The sequence below is a fragment of the Aaosphaeria arxii genome, assembly GCF_010015735.1.
Source record: "Aaosphaeria arxii CBS 175.79 unplaced genomic scaffold BU24scaffold_2, whole genome shotgun sequence".
In the NCBI taxonomy this organism is placed as follows: domain Eukaryota; kingdom Fungi; phylum Ascomycota; class Dothideomycetes; order Pleosporales; genus Aaosphaeria; species Aaosphaeria arxii.
Window position 1 is genome coordinate 4,640,477 of NW_022983475.1, and position 6,743 is coordinate 4,647,219.

Here is a 6,743-nt window from a genome sequence, read left to right on the forward strand (position 1 = left end):
CACTCCCAGTGATCAAGGTGGAGTGAGCTTGGAAGCTGCACAAGAAGCAACACCACCAACCCAGGAGACGCAGGCGCCTCCAGATGACCCCGGACCGTCCCCTGAACCACCGCCCGCCGAGGCTGCCCCAGGAGCTGTTGTCGAGCCTGTCGAGAAGAGTGGTGAGTCCGAGCAGGCAGCTCAACCAGCGCCGTCCCCAAAGCCCCACGAAGAGAAGTTCGTCCATTTTGCAGCTGACGTCAAAGATCCAGACTCCAGCAGCATTAGTGACAAGAAGAAGAAGGAAGATGCAAAGAAAACTAAAACTGGGCCTAAAAAGCCAAAACCTATAGGTTTCATCCGCATTAGAGAACCTCCTTCTCCTCCGGCTCCAAAGGAAGACAAGAAAAAGGCCGAGAAGGACGTAAAGAAGAAACACGATAAGGACAAGGCCAAGCCATCCAACACATCCAAGGAGGACAAGAAGAAATCGGCCGAGAAGGAGGCACCGTCATCACCAGCAAAGAAGAGATCCAGCAAAGCAGACGAACACAAGAAGAAGAAAGACGAGGAGAAAAGCAAAAAGGACTCCAAAAGCAAAAAAGGGAGTAGGAAAAGCTCCGCATCCGTTACTTCCCAAGACAAACATGCCGATGATGGCGATGCGAAGAGCGACGCTCCAAGTTCGATTGTCGGTGATAGTTCTGAATCTAAAGCCGCTGAAAGTTCTGTCGGTGCTCCCGCAGACGTATCTGAAGGTGGTGAAGTGAAAGCTGAAGATGGGGCACTCGACGCCGAGCCGGCTGCGACAGAGCCTGTGGCTGATGCACTTGCGGAGTCCAAAGACGACTCTTCTGTGGAAGTTGCGATAGAGGCCACCCCTGAAGAAGCTCCTACTTCAAGCAAAGACGCAACTCCCGCCCCCGTAGAAGAAGCCGCTCCCACGCCCGTCGAAGAAGCCGCTCCCACTCCCGTCGAAGAAGCCGCTCCCACGCCCGTCGAAGAAGCTGCCCCCACAAGTGGTGAAGAAGCTGCTCTTACAAGTGTCGAAGAATCCGCTCCTACAAGTGTTGAGGAAGCTGCTCCTGCTCCTGTTGAGGAAGCTGCTCCTGCCGAAGAAACTGCTCCTGCTGAAGAAGCTGCTCCTGCCGAAGAAGCTGCTCCTACAAGTGTTGATGAAGTAAATCCCACACCCGTTGAGGACACAGTCCCAACCGCTGTTGAAGAGTCAGCCCCACCAGCAACCGAGGAATCAGCTCCGGCGCAGGTTGAAGAAGCAGTAGCATCCGCTCCAGTCCAAGAGACCCCCTCGGACCCCACTTCAGATGCAAACCCAAGCTCAGCCGAAGTGCCTACACCTGGACCGGTTGAGGGAGTTGAATCTTCGTGTGAATCTGCTCCTCCCTCTGCAGAAGGGACAGAGACGGTAGCTACATCAACTGATGAGCCAGATACTACACCGGCTGAAGAACCAGCTCCTGCACCAGTTGAAGAACCAGCTCCTGCACCAGTTGAAGAACCAGCTCCTGCACCAGTTGAAGAACCAGCTCCTACACCAGTTGAAGAACCAGCTCCTATCGAAGAAGCAACTCCTATCGAAGAGCCAGCTTCTGTCGAAGAGCCAGCTTCTGTCGAAGAGCCAGCTTCTGTCGAAGAGCCAGCTTCTGTCGAAGAGCCAGCTCCCGCACCCGTCGAAGTGCCAGCTCCCGCACCCGTCGAAGAACCAGCTCCCGTACCGGTTGAAGAGCCAGCACCCGCACCGATTGAAGAGTCAACTTCATCACCCACTGAAGAGCCAGCCGCTACACTAGACGAAGTGCCCGCTCCTCCGCCCGCACAAGGGTCAGAGACAGCCGCGACACCGGTTGAAGAGCCAACTCCTGTACAAATCGAAGAGCCCAGTACTGCTGAAGCTGAACAGCTCAGTTCTGCTCCAGTCGAAGAGCCAGCTCCTGTACAAGTCGAAGAGCCAGCTCCCTTAACTGAAGGCTCTACTGAAAATGCTTCTGAAGAGGCTCCAGCTCCAACTGAAGTGCCGCCTCCCGTACCACACGAAGGAGAAGCTGTCCCCGCATCGACCGACGAGCCAACCCTCGCACCAGCCGATGAGACTCCTGCACAGGTCGCGGACTCTGCCGCCAAGCCGACAGAAGAATCTTTTCCGGAGAAGAATGTTGAATCAGATGCATCTCTAGAGAATGAAGGCGACATAAGCTCGGGCGTCGAGCCGCAAAGCGAACAGTCTCAAGAAGATGTGCCCAAGCCCGTAGCTGAGCCTGCCAACACACCCGAGAATCCTTCTGTACAATTGGAACTAGAGCCTCAGCAAGAGACCCCCACTGTTGATGTCGCATCGCCACCAGAGCCCGCATCTGAATCGGTCACACCACTTCTGGCCGAGACCGACAAGACCGACGCTACTGTAGGCGATGCTGCTGAGGTTGCTGTTGATGTATCTCAAGAACCTGTTGCCAACGTGAAACCTGACCCTGCGGTCGAAATTACGCCTGAACCTGCGGAAGAGGGATCACCTACTGTTGAGACTGCTTCCGAACCTGCTATTGAGGGCTCTTCTGGACTTGGACCGACGGCCGAGTCCGCTACTGAAGAAGTACTTGGTGCTGCCGATGAAAAGCCTGCTTCTGAAGAAACACCTACTTCTGAGGACACACCTACTTCTGAGGAAACAATTACATCTGAAGAAACACCTACTTCTCAGGAAACACCTAGTCCTGAAGAAACACAGCCTACTCCTGAAGAAATATCTGTTATCCGGGAAACAAGCACTGCTAAGGAGATCTCGTGCCCTGAAGCGACTCTTGTTACTGAGGCTGCTCCTGAATCCACTGCTGAAGCTACAGATGCGCCGACCCCTGGGCACGCCGACACAATCAAAGATAATGCGGAGCCAGCTGGTCCTGAAATAATTGCTGTTTCAAAAATAGACCCCCAAAGTCCTGTTGAAGCCGTGAAGGAAGAGTCGGTTGAACCTATAGAACGGGCTGATCTCGGGTCCTCCCAAGACGCCGCCAACCCTTCTGAGGGTGCACAACCCGAAAAAATGGCAGAAGAATCAGCACCATGCGAGATAACCGAGAAAGTGGTCCCGGATGAATCGAGTGCTCAGTCTCCTAGCTCATCTTCTGATCCCGCCGAAGAGCCAACTGGAGAGGCAGAGAATTCGAATTCCGAAGCCAAGACCGAGGCCAAGTCACAACCCGAGCCTGCTGTTGCAGAAGAACCAAGTTCAAAGTTTGTACCAAAGGTGGAGCATGATCCTGAGTCTGAGCCTTCTGTTGCGACAGAAGATGTTCCTCAGGATACCCCTGCAGACGCATCGCCAGACTCGACACAGGAGGAGCACATATCAACGGCTGACCCTGTCGCTGATCTAGCATCCACAGTCGAAGAAGAAGTCGAAACCAAGGAAAATACCAATGAGACCAGCTCTGGTGATTCTGAGTCTGCCGCTGATACTAGCGTGGAATCCAAGGTCGCAGACGTTGATGAAAGTATTGCTACTCAAGTAGCTGATGTATCGGAGACTCCAATAGCAGAGGAAATCGGGAAAACTGAGACAGTAGAAAGCCGTCCGACAGAAACGCCCGAACAGAGCACAGAAGCAGCCCACGACGTAGAGGGCGCTATCAAACTTGAGCCAGAGGATACTAATCCCGATCCAATTGTGAAAACTGAAGATCCTTCAGCCTCCGAGGAGCAGGCGACAAAAGAAGAAGAATCAATAATGAATAGTCCTCCCACGGAGCAGGTGGCTACCGCCGATAGCAAACCCGCGACAGATGCGCCTCTGGCATTAGTAGATGACCAAGGCTCGTCCATTGCTACTGGTGAGAACAGCGACGTCCCTCCATCACAGGCTGAGGCACAGACGCCTTTGACCGATGAAGGCCCCAAAGCTGCCGAGTCCGATGCCGTTACAGACGAAAATACGGAGGGAAGTGCACTCGCAGCAGAACAACTAGAAAACCCAACGGTGGATGATCCGATAGAGGCGAACACTTTGCCCGTTGAAAATGTTGTAGTAGATCCACTAGCTGCTGAAGGCGACGTTGCTGTTACCCTGGTTGTTGAAGGTGGAGAGCCTCCAATTGAGGCAGGAGAATCACCATCAGGATCTATAAATCAACCACAAGATACACCAGACACGTTACTGGAAGCTGTAGGTCCTACAACCTCTGAATCACCCGCTGCCGATGCCAATACTGTACTTGCCGAAGAGTCTATTACTTCGCAGGAGCTAATCTTAGAGCCAACGCCCCAACCTCCTCCGGATGCTGAAGGAGAATCTACAGAAGAGTCAAGGTCTAATGATCCTACCGAGCAAAATGGTGGAGACGACTCTACAGCTACCCCCGAATCAACAACGGGCGAAGCAGGAAGTCCCGAAATCAAAGTGGAATCGCCCGTAACTGAGAGCAGCCCCGCTGTTCAGGAAACAAAGATTGCAGAGGACCGCGAGACCTCCGTTCAATCGGAGGCCATTACACCAGAGGTCACTGAGGGTGCTGACAACAGGTCTGTTGAGCCTGAGAAACTCGAACAAGATGCAGATCAGCCTCCTGAGAAGGTCTCGGAAAGCAGCCCATCAGACGAGTCTCCCGCCGCGGAAACTATTGCGGAGACCGTTGACAACAGTGTGACGCCGGAAACACCGAATACTAGCGATGTGAAGGCAGACAGTAATGAAGAGCAAGAGCTTAGTACGTATACCTCAAACACACGCGATAGCTTTTTATGTATCTTTCTAACAGGATTTTAGATGTTTCCCAGGGCGAGTCTATCGAAGAAGCATCATCTACACAAGAGGCGGCGATTTTGACTCCAGAAAACGACGAACATAATATTTCAAACCCTACGCCTGAACTAAAAGAACAGACAGAATCAGACTCAGTCGGTGAGGCAGTACCAGTTGATAACAACGAGGAGGTTGCCCAGCAGGCCAGTGCAGCTGCGCCAGCCACGACGACAGAAGAGATTGGTAAGTGTTTTATTTTCTCTTATTCGTCTCCAAGTCTCCCATCTACTAGGAATCTCGCAATACCTTTCTGGGGCTTGGTTGCAGAATTCTGTGTCCACAGTGCCGTTGCAGGCACAGGTACATAGTTCCGGCCACGAAGGTAAAGTGAGGCGTCGTGGGCCGGATCTTCGCCAACTTTCGCGAATGCTTTCTGGAGCCCAACGGCGTTACTCAGCTTTTGCCATGGTCACGTGGTCTGCATGCCCTTCCAATTGGGTTGAAGTTCGTGTCCAGGCATGCATGCATAAATTTATTTTGCTGCATGTCGCGGCATGCGCTATTTGCTGCAATGAATCGTTGCGCTCCACTCTCTTGTTTTCTGCAGCTTATCCCACGCAAGCACCAGCAAGATTACCCACCCAGTCCGCCCCCCCTCCGTCACCACCACCACCCACCATCCATTCTTTGCACCTTGCTTTACACCTCGCTCTCTTTGTACCTGCCGCGTGTGACTACCTTCAATAATTTTTCAACATGATTGTCCTATAACATCACGTCTAACTAGCGATAGACATTCCGCCAGCTTCCGATGAGGGGATCGCAAACATGAGTACCAAACAAGAGCAGGAACCCGAGGTGTCTAGCACCTCAGGTGTACTCACTGCGGACTCTACTGAGCCATCGACGGCAGTTGCTGACGGTTCTGTGGTGTCTTCCGTGGTGGAAGATGCTAAGGACGTCGAGGCTAAAAATACCGACAATGCTACGGCTAGCGTTGTCGTCGCTGGTGATGAAGATAAAAATTCTCTCGCAGAGGAGAGTGCCTCCGATTTAGATGGGGAGTGGTCCCAGAGCGAGGATGAAGACGACGATGATAAAACTGGCCTAAAAGAGTCGGAGAACGAGAAACATGATGCTGGTGGACCGCCACCGGAAGATACTCAAGAACCTGATTCTCTAGATCTCGAGAGCGACGTTTCTCCTGACTCGGTTGCACCTATGACAGAGCAAACAGAGGAAGCCGAACCAATCGAGGCCCCAGCACAGGCTGAAGCAAATCACGAGCAACCAGAGGATGATGTTATCGAGAAAGGGTTGACTGAGAATCCTGACCCCGCTGAGGGGACTGAAGATGTCGCCGTAGTTCAGGACGTGAATGCACCCGAGGCTGCTGCAGTAGCAGAGCTTGCGCCGGCTCAAGACGACGTAGCAGCTGATGAAGTATCGACCACTGCACTCAGCCAGGAACCTGAACCAGAGACACAACTTGCTGATGAGCAAATTGTGCTTTCAGTGGAAGGGGACGCCGAAAATAACTCAGCTCCTGACGAGGAAGGCGAAGAAGTCAAGGAAAAAGAGGATGCCGACAGCGCCCAGGATGCACCTCCTGAAGCAACAGCAGAGGACTCAGAGCCTACATCCCAAGCAGCGGCACCGGAACCTGTAGCAGGCGAGTCTAAGCCAATCGAGCCAGAACAACCCGAGCCCTCCGCCGTTGAAGTTGCTGCAGTGGAAACTAGTGAATCGATCGAACCTGCTGTGGAAGAGACAGCTAAGGAAGAGCACGATGTCCCCGCCGAGACGGAGGCCGCCCCGCAACCTGAAGCCCATACAGACTCTGAACCTGCTGCAGCAGAACCAGAAGCTCCTGCAGATCCCGAACCTCTTACGGAACAAGAGACTCCTGTAAATGCAGTGCCTCCCGCAGAACAAGAGCCTCCCGCAGAACAAGAGCCTCCCGCAGAACAAGAGCCTCCCGCAGAACAAGAGCCTCCCGCAGAACAAG